Raw genomic sequence first — 21,444 nt, 5'->3', positions numbered from 1 at the left:
TCCTTCAACATTTTACAATGAAGAATATTTTTAATCTAGATTTGAAGTTTTCATGACTGCAGGGATCCATACTCTTTGGTTCTTTCGGTAAAGTCACGTAGGTATAAAATAAAACATATAAAATCACGACGTTTCGGGCGCAACACAAAAAATTGTTTCTTATTTCTTGCTGTGGTTGTCCCACCTGATGACGGACGCTTGTGTTGCGCCTGAAACATCGTGATTCAATTTATTTTATTTTATACCTACGTGACTTTACCGAAAGAATATTTTGGCTACTGCTATACATGTGTAATGCGAGCGTAAACGGCCTCGCGGATATGACGTAACAGGTGGGAGGAGTTGGGTCACGTGGGGAGAGGGAGTGCTTTTAAGGGCAGGAACCGGAAGGGCGAGAGGAGAGTGTGGGAATAAAGACAGGAGGAGGCCACGCAGGGCAGGAGGTGGAAAGTGGCGTGATCGCCACAGGTTGGGACTCGGCACCGTTGGCCAGTGGTGTCCGGGCATGGAGGAGACTGAGAGCAGCAGTGGGGCTGCATAGAAAGCAGCCGTGGGGCTGCAGGTCGGAGGCAGGGAGGCTGAGGGAAGAGCCAGCAGCGGGGCTGCATTGTGAGCCAGCAGCAAGTCTGCGGGAGCGACGGCAGCAGTGGGGCTGCGGAGCGGGAGACGGAGGAGACTCTGAGCGAGACGCCGTGCGGGCAAAGTTGTACGAACCACAATAAAGGACAACGGAGACAGACCCAGTGCAAGAGTCCTTTATTACACTGGTGTCAGAAGTGAAACGGCATGTCAAAACAGCTCAGTAGAAAGAATATCCCCGCACCATCGTCTGCTACATCTTCCGACGACGACGACCTTCCTCAGGCAGTGGGGCTGCCAACGATAGAGGGGGAAATCGACGCGGGGACGAGTGATGGCCCGGGGGTGCAAGAGGTCGCCGCTTCCGTGGATCCGCCCGCGCCGGAGGACGCTGACCAGCGATGGAGACAGATGGCGGCCAAGCTGGAGACTTTGAAGACCGTCTTGGTGCAACTGTGCGACCTCGTCACGCCGGCGACGGCTTCGGGGAGGCCCGGGGGTGACCAACGGACCAGGGCCTTGCCTGCGCCGCCAGCGCCCTCTGCCACGCGGCACGAGGACGCCATCTTGGGCGTGGCAGGGGAAGAACCGCGGGAAGCCGCCATCTTGCGCCCTCCGCGGCGGGAAGCCACCATCTTTGACACGTTGCGGTGCGACGCCATCTTGAACATGCCACGCGACGCGCCGTCTGCGGAGGACAGCGGAGCGAGGACCCGCAGCCGTCACTTGACAGCAGTTTAAGAATTTTCAATCGGAGGCGAGTGGAGTGCATTCGCCTGCCGATTTTTGGCGGCGGTGCGCTCCGCCAGATGGACTGACGCAGAGGCCCTGGAAGTTCTGCCAACTCTTCTCGACGATGAGTTGGTCAGATTTTTCCGTTCCATCAAGGCCGAGAAAAAGAAGACACTGAGAGGGTTTTTGACGAGGTGGCGGATGCGTACGAGCCACCGGATGACGCTCACCGACGATTCGTTCAGCGCCAGCGGGCACCCGAAGAGTCGCCGGTGGCATACAGGGGTGCTGTCCTGGAATTGGCCATGGCCGCATACCCTGAGATGGAGCCTGACCTACTGGAACCCCTTATTTTGGGCAAAATGCTTGAGCTGTCGAGAGATTTGGGGATCCCTATGCCGGTGTGCGGCCATGAGAAGTTGACGTCTCGGGCGGCTGCGAAGTGTTTGGATGCCCAGTTTAATCTGCGCCGTTGGAAGCACGTGACAGCGTGGACGGGGGGGCCCATCGTGGAAGGGGGTGCCGTGGGTTGGGATCCCAAGAAGGCGGTGTACGTTCCTGATGGGGGGGGCCCGCAGGAATTGAAGGCCGCCTCTGCGCAGTGGCCTGCCTGCGGAGGGCCGGGGCCACGATCTGCGCCGCCGACGCGAGAGCGTCGAAATGGGGGGAGTGCTGTGCATCTCAATGATGTTGAGTGTTTCCGCTGCGGTCGCAAAGGCCACTACGCCAGGGATTGCTGGGCCCGTATACCGGGGCCGCCCCAGCAGGAGGCCTCGACCACGGACGTGCCACGGAAGGACCCTCCTGGACAGGCAAGTCGGTGCGCACCAGACACCCGGCAAGGCTTGGCACCTCATTCATCACCGTTGCCGCGCGATCCAGGTGTCGTTAACAATGGGAGGCCGCCGACTGGCCCATGTCGCTCGGTAACGCAGTGGCGTAAATTGGCACGGTGGGTTGTTGCGGCCGCTACTGGTTCGTCCACTGTGCCGGGTTCTATACAAGGGGTCGACGTGCGCATTTTAGTGGACTCCGGTGCGTCCGCGACGATTATATCGGATGTCATTTTCCATCTGTTGGGCATCCCGCCGGACGCAGTGCGCCCGGTTTACGATTCCTGTGTAGCAGCGAACGGGGGAAGTATGGGCATTGTGGGCCAGGTGGACGCCAATATATCCATCGGGGGGGTGTCGGCCTCGGGAACTGTGTTGATTTCAAGGTCCCTTGTGGTGCCGTGTTTGTTGGGAACTGATTTTCTGGCCAAAATGCCCATTCTAATAAGAGTTAATCAAAATTGCATTGAATTACCGGGGGGTCAAAAAATTACATTTTTGCCGTCGCCCTAGGGGCGACCCGCTCCGGTCTGCCAGGTGCAGGCGCTGTCCAAAGTATCTGTTGACATTCCACCTGGTTCACAGATGCTTATCCCCTTGCGATATCGGAACGGGGGAAGTATGGGCATTGTGGGCCAGGTGGACGCTAATATATCCATCGGGGGGGTGTCGGCCTCGGGAACTGTGTTGATTTCAAGGTCCCTTGCGGTTCCGTGTTTGTTGGGAACTGATTTTCTGGCCAAAATGCCCATTCTAATAAGAGTTAATCAAAATTGCATTGAATTACCGGGGGGTCGAAAAATTACATTTTTGCCGTCGCCCTGGGGGCGACCCACTCCGGTCTGCCAGGTGCAGGCGCTGTCCGAAGTATCTGTTGACATTCCACCTGGTTCACAGATGCTTATCCCCTTGCGATATCGGAAACCGGTGCCTGGTCGGGAAGGAGCGCCTGGGGTTTTGTTATCGCCGTCCGCGACCATTACGGGCGGATCGGCGCTGGTCGGGGCGCAAACTATTATCCGGCCGGATCAGCAGCCATTTTTGCAGGTGCTTAATGGGAGTACGGAGAATGTGTGCGTGCCGGCCGGAATGGTCGTGGCCCATGCCACAATGGCGTTCACGGCCCAGGACCATCTGGGCCGCCGGGATGTGGTTGCCGGAGTTTCGGGCCCTGCGGGCCAAGATGATCGCTGGACCGCCGAATTGTGCGGTGAAAATTCATCCCTGACCGGGGAACAGCGATCCGCGCTTTGCGTGCTATTGTTGAGTTATTCCGATGTGTTTAGCTCAAACGATTTGGACTTGGGACGCACCTCCCTGCTTTCCCATCATATTGACACGGGGGACGCTGCTCCAATTCGGTTGAACTCGCATCAGATGAGCCCGGCGGAGCGAGACCATGTTCATGGAGCAGTGGATGACATGCAGGCTGCGGACATGATATCTCCATCTAACAGCCCATGGCGCGCGCCTGTAGTCTTGGTCAAAAAGAAAGACGGCAAATTGCGATTTTGCGTCGATTTCCGTAAATTAAACAAAGTGTCCGTGGCGGATGCGTACCCCCTGCCGCATATGGATGATTCCCTCGATGCCTTGTCGGGGGCGAAGTTCTTTTCGACGCTGGATCTCTCTTCGGGATTCTGGCAGCTTCCCCTCGATGAGTCCTCGCGGGAAAAGACCGCTTTCCGTACGCCGCAGGGTCTATTTCAATTTAATTGTCTTCCGATGGGGTTGAATGCTGCCCCCGCCACATTTCAGAGGTTGATGGAGTTGGTATTAACGGGGTTGCAGTGGGAGACATGTCTGATATATTTAGACGATATCATCAACTTTAGCCGCACATTTGATGAACATCTACAGAGACTGGAGGTGGTGTTCGCCAGAATGCGCTCCGCCAATCTGAAATTTAAACCTAAGAAATGTCACCTACTGCAACGGTCCGTGCGCTATTTGGGACATATAGTCAGTGCCGACGGGGTGGCCACGGATCCGGAGAAGACGGCGTGCGTCCGCAACTGGCCAACCCCGGCCACGGTGGGGGATGTGCGTCGCTTTTTGGGGTTTGCCTCATATTATCGTAGGTTCGTTCCCAATTTTGCAACGATCGCGATGCCTCTGCACCTCCTTACGGGTAAAGGACGGAAATTCAGTTGGGGACCGCCAGAGGAGGCGGCGTTTAAGGGCCTGCGCGATCGTTTGGCAACGGCGCCGACATTGGACTATCCCGATTTTGATCACCCTTTCATTCTGGACACGGACGCGAGTGACACGGGCATTGGGGCCGTGCTGTCACAGTCCAAAGGCGGTGTGGAACGCGTGGTGGCGTACGGTAGCCGCGTCTTGTCCCCCGCGGAAACCCGCTACTGCGTCACTCGCCGTGACCTTTTGGCCATTGTCTATTTTCTCCGCCAATTTCGGCTGTATCTCTACGGCCGTTCGTTCATTGTGCGCACGGATCATGCGGCTTTACAATATGCTCTCAGGGTAGACCAACCATCTGGCCAGCTGGCACGATGGTTGGACACTCTGCAGGAGTTTTCCTTCCAAATTCAACATCGGAAGGGGGCGCGTCACGCGAATGCGGACGCGCTCTCCAGGTTACCGCAGGGATCCCCTTGCGCTTGCGCGTCGGGGACGCATAGGTGTACGCCGACCCAGCAGCCCCCTCGGCCTATGGCGTTAGCGGTCGAGGTGCCTGAGGCTCCAGTGTGCCCGGGACCGGCCGATGGGGTTCTGAACCTTCCACGAGCTGGACGACTCGTTGGGGACCCTGCGGAGTCGGCCTGCAAAGGGAGGTGGGGGACTGGTTTCCGGGGGGACGCCGGGGGCCGCTCTCCGCGACGGACTGCTGATGTGGAGGGAGGGGTTACATGATCGCTGGCGTCTGGTTGTACCGTCGTCATTTTGGTATGAATTGATTAGGAGTCTGCATTACGACACGCTACTACACCTGGGGGTGCAGGAAGCCTTGTTGACGTTGCAGCGAGACTACTTCTGGCACGGCATGACAACGGATGTCGTCGGACACGTTCGCACGTGTCCCGAGTGTGCCCGGCGGAAGCCGCCTAAACACCCATATGTGCCGCCGATACAGTCTATTCAAGTGTCTCGAGTTAACGAGTTGGTGGCGTTGGATATTTTGGGACCCTTCCCGCCATCCGCTAAGGGTAATAAATACTTGCTAGTTGGGGTGGAGTATCTCTCCCGCTGGCCGGTGGCCTGGCCCTTGCCCGACCAGTCGGCGGCGTCCATTACGGACGCCTTTCTATTTGGATATGTCATGGACAAAGGGGCGCCGGAGAGGCTGCTCACTGATCAGGGCCGCAATTTTTCTTCTAAATTGTTGGGGGAGGTGTGCGCTGCTCTGGGGACCAAAAAGATCCGGACATCCCCCTACCACCCACAGACGGATGGCATGGTGGAAGGACTAAATCGGACGCTGTCAGCCATGCTGTGTCACACGGTTAATGAGAAGCAAGCTGACTGGGATTTGCACATCCCTGGGGTACTCTCGGCATACCGGATGACGCCTCACGCGTCCACAGGATATTCTCCGTTTTTTCTCATGTACGGTCGCGAAAACGTGCCGCCAATGGATGTGCAGTTGGGAACGGGAGTGAGAGGACCTACTAAGCCTCTTCCCGACTACATTCAGGACGCCGTTCGCCGCGTCGCTGAGGCGCGGGAGGGGGCCCGAGTGGCTACTGCCAAAACCCAGGCCCGAAACGAACGTTGCGCTAGACGCTCGAAGGGGAAGTGCCCCTGGAAGGTGGGGGATATGGCTTGGCTGCATTGCCCGCAGGTGCGAGCAGGAACCTCCCCTAAACTGCATAAACCATGGCAGGGGCCTGTTAGGCTCATTGAGGTTCCTAACCCGCAGTCCGCGCGCGTTCAGTTCGGAGCTCGGCGCTGGTACGTCCATACGTCTCGCTTGAAACCATACGTGATAAATGGACGTCTCCAAGGAGCTTCATTACACTCTTGAATGCGTGGCGTTGATTATAAACTGTGGAGGTAAAAAGTCTGGCGTAATACCAACGCAATCTAACCCAAAGTAATCTTAATCACGTGACATTTAGGTTTGATTGGCTTGACATGGAATAGCAACAAGGCACGACATCGATCACGGATATTAAGGTCTGTTTTTTTATTATTTCAATTGTGCGTTTGTTTTTGCCATCTTCCAGCGGGAGTTGTCGTTTTAACGCGATTCGGTTTTTAAAAATATATTTCTCACCTAGACAAGATCCCTGAAGTGCCCAGATCACCCACGACAAAGACAACAACACCAACAGCAACAATAACAGGTAAGAAGGGATTTGGGGAAGAAGAGTCATTTGTTTGCATGGATAAACCGTGGGCGTGATTCACGCATTCGTTAGTTTGGGCCATTTTGCAGCCGAATATTTTTTAGTTGGACACGTAGTAGGAGGGCTTTCGCGATCATATTATCTGTAATAAAGGGTTTTGTTTTATTTTAGTTTAGATCGCGTAAGTATTGTTAAACTTGCTACCACCACGCGACACAGCCAATCAGTGAGAGGTTTGTCACGTAAACAGAGCGTGCCAATGAGTGTTTAGCTCAGCACTAACGGGCTGTTGTGTGTTGGAGAATAACAACCCATAGCAACATTTACACATTCCAGTAGCTAGTGACGTTTCGCTGATCATGAAAACAACAACAACCAGCTTCATCAGGCGATAGCCAGAATTGTGGAGAATTCCTCCTGTTTTATTTCACTTGATCGATGACTTACCAGCTTTTATCCTCCCGCCACTGAGTGCTACTACTCTTCATTGCTTATGAATGGGTTTTATTTATGGTACATAGTTTTAACACCTTCATTTCAATTGCTTTGTTTTTAGTTTATTTGGCATACAGTATAGTTACAGTATGTTCTCCTTTAGTAGTACTGGCGTTCCTGAAAAAAAACGTGTTATGTAAATATTGCGTTGCACAAAATTAAACAATTAGAGGTAGTAAAGCACAGTCCGTGATAACGCGCGAGATGATGCATGCACAGGCCGAACAAAACCCGAGTTTTTGCGTGTTGGGTAGCATCTAGAAGTATCCAGCAGCATCCCAATGCCTCGTGTGGCAATGATCATGACGATGATGCTACGCCGAGGCAGCCGTATGACCGCTTATTCCTACTTGCACTGTGATGTTGTTTCCTTCGCTCGATCGCTTTATTTATCCAATTCATTGTAATAAAATATTTTCCCTATAATACATTAATAATTGCGTCATATCCAATTGGCATTATGAAAACACCATGCTTCATTACAGGAGAATGGCCTGTACTACTCTTTATTATCCAGAAATGTATTTCTTACGGCGTTTTTACGTTTATTTCAAATTATTTGTTTTTAGTTTATTTGGCATAGAGACATTTAACTTATTTCAATTGTAATGCTCTATGTGTTTGGGTAGCTGTGTGCCTAACCCCCATTATCTCGGTCGGGCTTAAGTATCGAATATTCGCGGTGTTGGCTTTCGTGGGACTTTCCAAGAACATAACCCCCAACGATGTTCAAATTCCTCCTGTACTCCAAACCATTCCAAGGCGATTTGGAAACTTTCATCAATAGTGCAAATTTTAATATTCAATATTACTGAGGGCCTTATATGTGTTGTCTTGGTGTGGTCCGGGACTGCTTTTGCTGTTTTATTTAAGGGGGGCCATGGTGGCTAGATGTTATCTCCCTTGCCTGATATGCAGAAGGACCCTGACGCCTGCTGCTGTATATTTGGAGACTGCGTGTCTCTCTCTCTCCCCATGGTCGCGTGGATTTTTCTCCGGGTCCTCTAGTTTTTCTGTCCATATTTAGAATCAGCGACGTCACACATTTATATAGATTTAGAGTGTTTGGCTGCGATTCAATTTCCACGTGATAAGCCACTTCGTTGAGCTGTCATTAGTGGCTAGGTAGCTTATGAAAAGGAAGCTAATAGCTCTGGGCCTTTACCTGGTAAGATAAACATTGTTTAGTTGTATTTGTATATATTTTGTTAAGGGGTATGGTTACCTTCACAATACTTTGCACTCCTATCGTGTCTGTGTATTGTCATATTTTGACCCCCGCGCCCCTCAAACTGGACGTATGTTAAAGAGAGCTTCATAGCGCTCAGGATTGCTCTTGCAGTATAAATAAACAACTGATTCTTAACTCATTGTCTCTCACAGAAGATGGAGGTCACGGGTACATTGCGCCTGCTCTATCGGGGGTGACGATTCTGGTCTTGGTGCTGGCGGTCTCCCTCCTGGCTTTTTATTTCAAACGTGAGCAAGCGAGTCAGCATAACGGCTAACAATGCAATTTACTACGTGGGGAGGAGTAGGTGGGGCTGGTGGGTGGGATTGTTGTTGTGAAACTATTCACGTTGTAGAGGGTGATCCAAAGTCACGATACATAGGGTTTTTATTGTTATTATAATGAAATCCACGAGGGAGACAGGTAAGTATCAACCCTCATTTATCTTCTCCAGCTCCCCTTACACAGCCATCTCCCTCTCTCTCCGCCCGCAACTCCCGCTCTTTTCTCTCTCCTCAAATCATATCCTCCTTAGGGCCCTTCCTCCAGCATGTCATGGGGTCAGCGGTTCATCCTCCAAAGGGAGAGCTGTGAGGCTCTGCTGTCAGCTACGTGCTGCTTTCCTCTTCCAGATTATCACAGCCAGGCTCATCACATCTGCCCTGAAAATCCTACATTATTATACAGGGTGATGCAAAAGTCAGGACACATTGGGTTATTATTGTTATTATGCAGGGTGATCCGAAGGTCAGGACACATATGGTTATTATTGTTATACAGGGTGACCCAAAAGTCAGGATATATAGGGTTATACTACGAGTAATTGTAGGTTCTATACGACGTTACAATCCACCATCCCTTATCTTCGATTTAAGTAATGTCCACATGCATTCTGGTTTTCAGAAACGCACCCTGGGTGTAAAACGAGGGGAATGAGTCTGTTTGTGCATTTTGACTGTGTAGTTGCAGTTTCTGATTGTGTTACATGTGACCAACAGGTGGACAGAGGACTCGTATCGAGAATGTGGTGAGTTGCCAATTTTCTTTGGATCACTGTGCTTTTTCTTGCCTTTTCTGTATTACGTTGAAATTCCATTGCACCGTAACGCAGCCAACTCTATTAAATGAAGGTGCAGGGTAAGGACAACAAACTAAACACAACAACAAGCAGTTCTAAAGAAATTCGTTTTATATTTAGTAAAGTCGTGGAGTGTGTGTAGTGGAGTGTGTAGCAGTGGCGGCTCCTGCAAAATCTCTCAGGGGGGGGCAAATGTCTGGATGATTGATAAGGTCCACCCATGCAATGAATAAATTAACAGCTTAAGCATGTAAAGGCAACTTCACTTTTTTAATATTAATGAAAAATAAAGTGACTCTTACAATACATCTTGTTTGTTTATATACTCACTATTAAAACAAACCACTCAAGTTTATTTTATTAAAGATTCCACTAGGTGGCGATAAATTATATTGTTGGATGAAACGTGCTTACGTATGATGACGTTAGCACGTATGATGACGTAAGCACGTTAGTGCATGCCCTCCCGGAAGCCATAGAGAATGCATTGCAGCGCCCCCGTTCGAAAAAAAACATCTTTGAATGTAAGTCTATGGGGCCACTCGGGGCGATTCTCAGCCGTAGTGAAATCGCCCAAAAAGAGGCGGTACTCCACAGAACGTGACATGACGCTGATTGGACTATATCCAGAGGCTGACAGTGACGGCTAGCGTGACTCTGTGGTTGAATGACATTGGTGGTGCGTCGCCCAATCGCCCTAATGAAGAAACCGCCCCTGGTGTGTAGTATTCAGTGTGGTGAATGGTAGTGTCGGGTATTATGTAATTTATATTGTAGTGTAAGGTGTAGTGTATATCTTCTTGGTTCTTTCGGTAAAGTCACGTAGAAGGGAAGTAATAAAATAATAAAAATAAAACATAATAAAATAATTCTCACGACGTTTCGGCCACAACACAAGTAGCCGTCCTCAGATGAATATACGACATACTTGACTACAACAGGCGCTGCAAGGATGGTTGATGATCGCGGGTTTCTGAGGAGATGGAGTCTGACTCAATGGCCTACGATCACAAATTGCTCTTTAATTCCATGAAAAAGTAACCTGCAGCGTTACACCTATTACCATCATTAGGGGAAAGAACGGTGATCCAATCTCCGACCCCCAGGAACAGGTTTGCAGATTTGCTGAGAATTTCTGTGAGGTCCTGGGGGAAGGGAAATCCCTCAGCCTGGAAAACATCATGGGACAAATTGTGGGATGACCCTGCTGAGGCTGTGGTGCCTCAAATATTGGAAAAAGACGTCACCCCTGTGAGTGGCTGGCTGAGGTGCCATCTGTTGAGGAAGTACTAAAGGCCATCCAGAGTCTGAGACCAGGAAAGGCACTGTGCAGAGATGATCTCCCAAGCGAAATGCTGAGGGAGGGTGGCTTTTGTGCACAGACTGCCCTAATTGATATCATAATACTCCTGGACCACAGGATAGATTCTGCAGGATTGGAAGGATGCCCTGGTGGTTCCCCTCTTTAAGAAGGGAGACCGCACAGACTAACAAATTCAGGGGCATTTTACTCCTCAGTGTGCCGAGAAAAGTCATGGCAAGGATTATTCAACATCGCCTTGCCAGGCACGCTGAGGAGAGGCTTGCGGGGCCCCAATGTGGTTTCAGGAAAGGGTGGTCCTGCACAGATGCCATATTTTTTGTCCGTCTGCTACAGCAGAGGTGTAGGGAATTCCAACAAGTCCTACATCTCTGCTTTATTGACCTGGCCAAGGCCTATAATACCATCAGTAGGCCTGGGCTCTGGGTTGTTCTTCGTGCTTTCAGAGTCCCTGACCCACTGCTCACGATCATTTAAGGACCTTCATGATGGTGAGTAGCCCCGGGTAAAACTACGTGACCATGAGTCGGAGCCATTCCCTGATCACTTTGGTGTGCGAAGGGATGTCCTCTGGCTCCCACATTATTTAGCATATATTTCGACCACGTAGTTCATGAAGCATTCGATGGTTGTACCGGAGGAATTTCCATCTGGTACAGATACAATGGGAGGCTGATCGATGCCCGGGTGTGGTCAAGGGATAGCTCCCTCTTGCTCAACCATGTTATGTATGCCGATGATCTGGTAATTGTTGCTTACTTAGGGGAGGAGTTGGAGGCGTTGCTGCTGAACCTGGAGCTTGCCACTAAGAGGTGGGGACTTACCATCATGCCCTCCAAAACTAAGCACCTGCCTGGGTATTTTGTACCATCGGACACTCCACGCCCACAACTCCCAATTGGTGATATGGCAGTTGTGAAGACAGTGGAGTGCTTCCCATACCTGGGCAGTGTGCTCCAGACCGGCTCCGGTTTGACAGCAGAGGTATCACTCCGAATCAGTCGAGCGGCATTATCTTTTCATCGGTTGCATAACGCTGTGTGGAAGCTACCTGGTCTGTCGCTCCGCACGAAACTTCAGGTCTTCTCGGCCACAGTTATTCCCTCCCTTCTCTATGCCTGCAAAACGTGGACCCCGTAAAGGAACATCTTCGCCGGTTAGAAACATTTATACTGGCCTGCCTAAGATCCATCTTGGGTTTAACCAGGCTGAATTGTGTGAGGAGCTCACATATCCTTGAAAGATCTGGACAAAGTCCCATCGGTGAGCTCCTCCGGCAGGCAAGGCTGCATGCCCAGCGACTGCATGCCTAAACAGCTTTTGTTCGGCCGGATCGAGGGGGCTAAACGGACGCGGCATGTGCTAGAGAAGAGATGGAGTGATGTGGTACAGGGGGATGTGGAGCTCAGTGGACTTGCTGATGACTTGTACCAGCGGTGTCAAGATCAGCCTCTGTGGAGGGAGCTCGTAAAGGACGCTACCGTGCAGTTGGAGGCAGTCGCCCTCCAACAACAATGGAGAGCAGAGGAGCGACTCTCACAACGTCGGAGCGCCAGGCAGCTAAAACACAGCAAGTGACCTCCTGTCAGCGGGCGTTCGACACTTCGCGTGGCCTCAACGTGCACATAGCCTGGCACAAGCACCATGGTTACGTCACCGCTTCTTAGCGGCGAATGGCAGTTGTTGTTGTGTGTGTGGATACAGGTGTGTGTGTGTGTGTGTGTGGATGGATAGAGTTGTGTGTGTGGATGGATAGAGTTGTGTGTGTGTGGATACAGGTGTGTGTGTATGTGTTGCCGTGCAGTATGACGATGTTGGCCCATGGGACTCCGTACAGAGCACCACCGAAGCGTCGCAAATCCAGGAGACGAACTTTCCGCTCTCCGGCTCCTCTCCACCCCAGCGCCCAGTTGAGTCTCGCAAACAGCCTTGCACCGCTTTGGTTCTCAATCATAAAACATTCATAATGCTATTAAATGCATAGGATTTAATGAAACAAAGTAAATTATGCTATATAGCCCGTGCTTAAGTTGTATTTCGATTATTTACCTTCTGAAAATAGTCTGTCCATGTCTCGCACCCCAAAAATGGCAGCACGCACTCCCAGGGTCGTGCGTGCTGCATCCCAGGTTATAAATAAGAACCCCTGCCATACACCGATACCGTGTACACAGTTATTGTACAATGACACACGCTTTTCTATTTTTTTTCATTCACTACAATTACCGCACAAGTTATATTTAGCAAGGGAAAAATATTAGTCGTATTTTATACGCGTTGGGTTGACGCGGGGAAACGCCTGGGACGGCTCATCCATACAGGCAAACCAGGGCGGTGGCCTAGGGGCCCCCCAATGGGGTCACCAAATTCTAGGAAAACATGTCAAATTAAATAACGAAAATGTCATTATTTCAATCCCACGTGCGCTTACGGAGGGAATGTGAATTTAATATTAAAATGGTCAACCTTTCTGATCATTTATCAACGTTATATCAGTGTATTTATCATGCCTGATGACGATACACTGCATGCACGATGTACATATGCATATGCACCAATGGCTCTCACCATTGCTGGTTTATCATGGGGCCTTTCTTGCCAGGATCAAAGTATGATGAATGGGAATAGGTTGTATCCTTACTGACAATTAAACAGGAGGATTCAATTTCGATTTAAAGCTTTCGTGACTGCAGGGATTCATCTTCTTGGTTCTTTCGGTAAAGTCACGTAGAAGGTAAATCATAAAATAATAAAAATAAAACATAATAAAAATTATTCTCACGACGTTTCAGTCGGGAAGACAACGTCTTCAGACGCTGTCTTCCCGACAGACCTGTTTTTTTCACCTGAGGACGACTGCTTGCGTTGTGGCCGAAACGTCGTGAAAATTATTTTTATTATGTTTTATTTTTTATTATTTTATTATTTCCCTTCTACGTGGCTTTACCGAAAGAACCAAGAAGATAAACAGGAGGAGTTAAGATGTTCTTTTTTGAAGAAGGCTGTCTCTGGTGTAGGCCAATCAATTTTAGAGACGATGCATTTATAATTATCAGAGCAAGTTTGTTTGCATGTTCACCACAAGTACTTGTGTGTGGTTAATGCAGACATGATTCCATGCAAAAGGTTTCTATTTAGTGTTTGAACATCTTAACACCTCCTGTTTTATCTTGACTTAAAGCTTTCGTGACTGCAGGAATTCATATTCTTTGGGTCTTTTAGTAAAGCCACTTAGATAGAAAAAATAATAAAAATATCACGTTTGCTTGTGTTGCGATCGAAACGTCGTAATATATTTTTTTCTATCTACGTGGCTTTGCCGAAAGACCAAAAAAATGACATGTTTTATTGCCAGAAAGGGTAAAACCAATTTTTTTCATTTTTGAGTTAGTTGTTTTTTTTGTTTGTTTTCTTTCCACCCCCCCGCACCTCTGATTAGCGCGATTGGCTACGTACGACATGCATGCGTATGTAAGATTGTAAATTACGGCGGGAGACCACTTGACGGGTAGCCCACTTTATTAACACTTTCCTTAGCCACAATAACACGTGTGGTCAACTACAGCTTACGCTACACGTTCCACCCGGCTACACACACACGGGCTCTCCAGCCCCGTAGCTTCCAGGGGAACTCACAGACCCACCCCAGCTGGGGTATGGATCACGACCACTGGGTCCCGCAGCCCGGCCCTCACAAGGACGTCCGGCCGCGGGTCCCAAGGTCCCGCCTCTGAGCCACACAGGGTCCCGGCCCTTACAAGGACAGCGGGGCTAGGGGTCTCAGGGCCCTATCTCTTCCTCCTCCGTCTTCCGTCTTCACTGGTTACCAACTCCCCGAGCGCCCGCGCGCATCGCCTTTCATAGTCCTCCGCTCCCGAGGGGGCGGAGCCTATGCGGACCGCGATGTGAGCACCCACTCTAGTTGACCAATCACCACGCGCTGCCACACGATCCCTTTTGCCAGCGCGTGTCACCACTACATAGCCAATCACCACGCGCTGCCACACGATCCCTACTGCCAGCGTGTATCACCACTACACGTACATAGACGCTTGTCTTTCACAACTTTAATCAGGGAGCGTTTTGTTATTGGCTGCTTTTTGCTTTGCTTTTTTTTACCTTTTGGCCTGTTCAAGCAACTGTGATTTCAACAAGTCTGGAAAGTACGTTCAAATGGGGAAAAAATTTATGTCACGTGTGTGTGTGTATGTGTCTGTCTTTCCTCGTTGTGGGGAGCGGTAGTGTCGCGGTTAGCGCGCTGCGCTATGAACTGGACGCCCACCGGGTTCCATTCCCGCTCACGGCCAACACCACGGTGACGATTATCTGAACTGGTCCCGGGCCTCCCCTAGGTAGACTCAGCCTCAAATGAGTACCTGGTGCGGTGTGTAAACATTGCCACTAGGGAGACAAAGGCGGTCGGGCGTGGTGCTAGCCACCCACCCCCTCGTGTATCGTTCCGGCCTTCATAGGTGCTCGCTAACAGCACTTGCCCCTACAGTCTGTTCAGGCTATATGGGGGATCTTTGCCTCTATCTTTGTATTTCCTCGTGGGGAGCGGTAATGTAGCGGTTAGCACTACACAGCGCTACGAACCTGGCAGATACCCAAGGTCGATTTCCGCTCAAGGCCAACGCCAGTGACCATTATCTGAACCGGTCCTTAGCCTCCCCTAATTCGACTCGGCCTCAAATGAGTACCTGGTGCGGTGTGTAGGAAACATCGCCACTGGGGAGAAAAAGGCGGCCGGGCGTGGTGCTGGACATCCACCCACTTGTGTGCCGTGACGGCCTTCATCGGTGCTACCTAACAGCACTTGCCCCAACAGTCTATTAAGTCTATATGGCGAATCTTTGTTTTAGTTTTTTCGATGGTGGTGGTTTACTGATAAATGTTCTCTATGTTTACGCGATCTAGCACCCAAATACGACGACCTCTCTTGAGGATGCCTCTCTCCATTACGCTCGGCTCGAGAAGCTGCGCTGCCATCGGCAGAATACCTACGACAAGGTGGAGCTGTCGCAGGTTCGGACGTGGAGATTCTCCCCCGTGGCACTGCCCCAGGGCCAGGTTGGGTCCACTGAGGATCTGAAGACAATCGCCGGGACCTAACTCTCAATGAGGTGGCTTCGATATATCGCCCTTTAGTTCTGGGTGATGAAATAAGAAAATGCTTGTTTTGTACCCTTACCGGCAATGATTAATCAATGATCAGACAAAACGGGTGTTAAGATGTTCAAACACCAAGTAGACACAGCTAGTATCGCAAGGCATCATCAACGCTGCATGCACCACACATCGTGCTTGTGGTAGAACATGCAAACCAACGTGCTTTGAAAATAATTATAATAAAAGTAATACATGCATTGTCTTTGTAACTGATTGGCCTACAACAGAGCTACACCCTCCTGCTGTATTTCCCTGTCTCTACACCAGCGTTACACTAGAGGACAATGCCGAAAATCGAACAGCTCAAAGGCGATGCAAATATCAACGCAATTAATAATAACTCGGGTTGAGCAGCTATATACATTGCTGTTAGAGCCTTTGGCATTTATCCTAAATCTTAAGAAGCATAAACACGGTCTGTGGAGTGACACAGGACAATCTGCAGATACCTACAGTTAAGTAAGATTTTAAACGTGCTTCAACCTTTCTTGCATTCGATGAGTGGGATTCGGTTATATGTAAAGAGCTACCGACCCATTTGCCTCTCATCGCACATGCACAGTCTGTTCTCTTATAATGCATTGGTATCGTGGGACCTTGTCAGTATAATAATATTATAAATGTTTTTACCATTTCTCGAAATAAAGAAGGTGTTACAATGTTAAAACACCAAACAAACATTTTGCAAGAAATCATGTCTGCATTAATCATATATTCTTGTGGTGAACATGCAAACAGAAAACATTGTCTGGTAATATATGCATTGTCTTTGAAACTGATTGGTCCACTGTTTGAGACTTGGCAATGAAGAAAGATGGATCTGGTGTGAATGTATCAGTTTCAGTTTTGTCAGTTTAATTTATTTGGTATAGCCCTGTGAGCCATTCGGCAACAAACAAAAAACTAAAAACATGAACAAGAAAACATCTTAAAGTGACTATGCGCAAACAGAAAAATCCAGGAAAAAACTTCAAAGTCTTCCATAAAAAGAGCACCTTACACCAACGCTGTGCAAAAATCCCAGTGGGATGCAAGTCAAACAACAACACCACAAGACAACTTAGATTAAAGCCATCATTCTAACTGAACCTGCCAATGCGTGAGCAGTGCACTCAATAATGCAGTGCTGGGTGAGGTTGTGTCTGCCCCTGTCGCACGATTCCCATTACCGGAACGGTTCTCACCATATTTATCCCGGATTGAAGAGGATTGTGCCGTATTTAATCGCGTAAAAATCGACATATCCAATCCCATAACACTTTTCTATTACAATAGACAATAAGGCAAATTGTAATGCAATGTACACAAATAAGTGCAGACAATGATATTAATAGTTTAACACGTAGGCTTTCGCGACCAATGTTATTCATAATCAACGTTTTTGGGTTTAGATCGCGTTATTTATAAATGTGTCGTAACCCTCCACCACCCGACACGGCCAATCAGTAAAAATGTGTCACGTTGACAAAAGACAAATAGTTCACTGCTTTAGCCCACCGGTGTGTTGAAGCCACAACATTTACAATTTGAGTACGACGTTTCGCTGGTAATTGCATCCAGCTTCATCGGGCAATTCGCCAGAATGGTGAGGCGCTGCTGTTTCTCCCGTTCTTATATAGAGCAGCAGCAGGGTGACGTCATCATTAACTCATTAACTCATCAGGTGCAAAGATTCAAGGGGGGAGTGATTGTAATTATATACTAGATTAGTAATCAGGCTATTGTTACGATGCGAGTTGTGGATTAGTAATCATTTGGAATGTGTTTTATTGTGATTATGCTACATTAGTAATCAGTTAATGTTTGTTTCCCTTATAAGGAATTGTAATGTATCTTATTTAATAATACGCTTCCAGGCCGCACTAAGCCTGTAGCTGTCGGAGCGATTAAAGTTATTTCTGTTTCTCTCAATTTCAATCGATTCTCTAATTAGTCTTTGCCAGTAGTAACTAGTTTTACACAACACTTCCACGTTGTCAAAATCAATTGAGTGTCCCTGTTGGCATGCATGTTCTGCCACTGCCGACAGTTGTGTTTGTGATAGTTTAATATTTCTCTGGTGTTCTTTTAGTCTTACACTAACGTTGCGCCCTGTCTGTCCAATATAGCATCTGCCACATACACAATTAATCCGATATACACCTTCTGTTGATAATTTAGGCAATTCGTCTTTAGTGCACGTTACTAGTTGTTGAATTTTGTGTACTGTACCAAATCTTACTGTAATGTTTTGCTTTTGCAAAACACGGGCTAATTTGTCAGTTACTCCTGAGATAAATGGTATTTTTATTGTTTTAATAATCTGATCGCTTTCAGCAGTGTTGCTTTGCGATCGTGATTTGGCTTTTAGTGCTCTGTTAATTTGAGCATTATTGTAGCCATTCTGTCTTAGTGCTTCTTTAACATGTTTAATCTCTCTCACTAGACTTTCACCATCTGACACTGTTTTAGCCCGATGTATGAGCGTCTTGATAAGAGAGGATTTCTGAGCTTAGGTGATGATGTGAATCTGCATTCAGATAGGCATCAGTGTGCGTTTGCTTTCTGTAAACGCTGTGTGTTATATTACCATTTATGCCATGCCCAAGTAAAATATCCAGGAACGGGAGTGTGTTATTCACCTCCATTTCCATGGTGAACTGAATGGCCGGGTTTTGTGCATTGAGATGATTTAGAAAATCGTTAAGTGTATCTTTACCATGTGGCCAGACCACCAAAGTGTCATCCACATATCTAAACCAAAAGGATGGTTTTAATGTGCTCGAGGCAAGTGCTCTGGTTTCAAAGTTTTCCATGTACAAATTTGCTATAGCAGGAGATAAAGGAGAGCCCATTGCTGCTCCCTCCCTTTGTTTAAAGAATTCGCCTCTCCATAAGAAGTAAGTGTTATTTAAACAATGGTCTGCGAGTTTCGGAATATCTTTTGGTAAACCTGTATTCTTTACCAGTGTATCAAGTAATTCAAGCGACTCGCTCACTGGAACCTTAGTGAATAGCGAAACCACATCAAAACTCACCAAAATATCATTAGGGTTAAGTTTAATATCTTTGATCATATTCACAAGATGTTCTGAATTTCTTATGAATGATGATGTCCTACCGATGTAAGGCTGTATTTGTTTAGTTACATATTTTGCTAATTTATATGTGGCAGAGCCAATTGTACTGACTATAGGTCGTAAAGGGATGCCGACTTTATGGATCTTTGGTAGCCCATACAGTCTAGGTGGTTTTGAAGCCCTTGGCTTAATTAGGAATTGCTCAACACTGCTGAAAGCGATCAGATTATTAAAACAATAAAAATACCATTTATCTCAGGAGTAACTGACAAATTAGCCCGTGTTTTGCAAAAGCAAAACATTACAGTAAGATTTGGTACAGTACACAAAATTCAACAACTAGTAACGTGCACTAAAGACGAATTGCCTAAATTATCAACAGAAGGTGTATATCGGATTAATTGTGTATGTGGCAGATGCTATATTGGACAGACAGGGCGCAACGTTAGTGTAAGACTAAAAGAACACCAGAGAAATATTAAACTATCACAAACACAACTGTCGGCAGTGGCAGAACATGCATGCCAACAGGGACACTCAATTGATTTTGACAACGTGGAAGTGTTGTGTAAAACTAGTTACTACTGGCAAAGACTAATTAGAGAATCGATTGAAATTGAGAGAAACAGAAATAACTTTAATCGCTCCGACAGCTACAGGCTTAGTGCGGCCTGGAAGCGTATTATTAAATAAGATACATTACAATTCCTTATAAGGGAAACAAACATTAACTGATTACTAATGTAGCATAATCACAATAAAACACATTCCAAATGATTACTAATCTACAACTCGCATCGTAACAATAGCCTGATTACTAATCTAGTATATAATTACAATCACTCCCCCCTTGAATCTTTGCACCTGATGAGTTAATGAGTTAATGATGACGTCACCCTGCTGCTGCTCTATATAAGAACGGGAGAAACAGCAGCGCCTCACCATTCTGGCGAATTGCCCGATGAGGAGGGCCGCGACCGCGGCTGGTTCGTCTCTACCGTGTCTGCTGGTGTCGAGCCTAGTCTCGGCTCCCTGGCTGACTGGCCAGTGGCAGCCTTGCAGGCCCTCGGGGCCATGACGACCAAGGGCTCTGGGGTGGTGAGCCAAGAGGCGGAGGATGGTGCGATGAGACGGCCTGGAGGAGGGAGACCCGCAGAGGAGAGGGACGAGGCGCGAGCGTCGACCTCGAGGCGAGTGGAGGAGGACGCCTGGCGGCAGCGGGCGAGGAACGGAGAGGAGCCGACGAGGAGAGAGGCGGGAGCCCCCGAGCGGAGGATGAGGAACGAAGCCAGGGAGACGCCAGCAACCCTGGGGCAGGGGGAGGCCCGGAGGGAGAACGCGACAGTGGACGCTGGACCGGTGGGAGCTGGGAGGCCCCGGGAACGAGATGGGAAATGGCGAGGCGGGGCAGGGGTGAGTCTGACACCACCTCATGTCAAGCGACATAACTGCGTCAGAGTAATGATGAAGGACGAGGTAGCGGAAGAAGTGACCATCGACCGAGCAACCTTTGTACGGTCAATAATGATGGACTTGCTACAAATAGAGCCGACAGACTTGTACTGTTTGATAACTCTGCCGGGAGGGAGGGCGTTTGATGTAAGCTTCAACTCAAGCCCCCTGCTACAAAGATTTATGACCCGCTTCGAGGAAAAGGCGGAGGAGAAGCCATTGATATCAATGAAGCTACAACTGTTATCAGAGCTGGACACGAAGGTGGTGACTATTTTCCTATACAATGAAGCCCTACATGACCACGACGTGGAGGTCTGGCTAAGACAGCACTGCTCGGTACTGTCGGGCTGTAAAAAGGTGAGGGACTCGGTGGGGATATGGACAGGGGCAAGACAATGGAGGGTGCGGCTGAAAACAGAGGGAGGGACCTTGAGACACATCCCCAGTGCCCTGAACATAGGTGGCAACCGAGGATATGTTGTGTATGCCGGACAACCTAAACTGTGTAGGAGGTGTGGGGGCAGCGGTCACCTGGCCGCAGTGTGCAAGACAAAGGTCTGCTATAGATGCAAGGCACTGGACCACGAGGTAGAAGAATGCAGTGTTCCGGCACAATGTAACCTCTGTGGTAGCCGAGAACATCTGTACAAAAATTGCCCGGAGTCGTACGCCAACAAGGTTAGGGCGTATAGGGTGGGAGGAGCGAGGGATGAGGAAGGGGGTGGGACCAAACTGGACCCGGATAAGGAACTGGTGAGGGAAGGACGTGGGGAAGTGGCTGAGCAGCAGCCACCAGCAACGGACGGAGGGGGAGAAGGGGAGAGGCATGCAAAGAGAGCAGAATTGACATCGAGCGAGCAGGAAGAGGGGCTGGCGGGGGAGGGGAGCGACGGCATGGGCAGCATCTCCGAGACGACCGTGGAAGACTGGGCGGAGGCGGTGGAGGAGGATGAAGAAAAAGGGGAACGACAGCAGGAGGAAGGCGGTAGCGAGACATGGGAGGGACCAATTGGAAGGAAAAGGAGGATACGGAGAGCCCCAAAAAGAGGTGCCCCTTCAGGCAGCACGGAATCCTCGGACTCCTCGCCGGACACAGAGGCCTCGAGGGAGGGGATGGAGGAAAGGGTGGAGAGCCGGCGCAGGGGGAAACCCTTGAGAATAAGGGGCAAAATGAAATTGCGG

At 49.0% G+C, this 21,444-nt stretch overlaps 1 long non-coding RNA gene across 1 annotated transcript; it reads left to right on the top strand.

Moving 5' to 3' along the window:
* Positions 1–9,174: 9,174 nt before the first annotated feature.
* LOC144738103 (uncharacterized) lies at positions 9,175–16,341 on the top strand. The gene is made up of 3 exons (XR_013589130.1): positions 9,175–9,207; positions 12,384–12,488; positions 15,497–16,341. It is a non-coding gene; the product is annotated as an uncharacterized LOC144738103 (long non-coding RNA).
* The last annotated feature ends 5,103 nt before the right edge of the window (positions 16,342–21,444 follow it).

Source organism: Lampetra planeri, chromosome 77 (assembly GCF_965212315.1).
Source record: "Lampetra planeri chromosome 77, kcLamPlan1.2.h2, whole genome shotgun sequence".
Classification (NCBI taxonomy): domain Eukaryota; kingdom Metazoa; phylum Chordata; class Hyperoartia; order Petromyzontiformes; family Petromyzontidae; genus Lampetra; species Lampetra planeri.
This window is presented reverse-complemented; position numbering and strand designations above follow the sequence as displayed.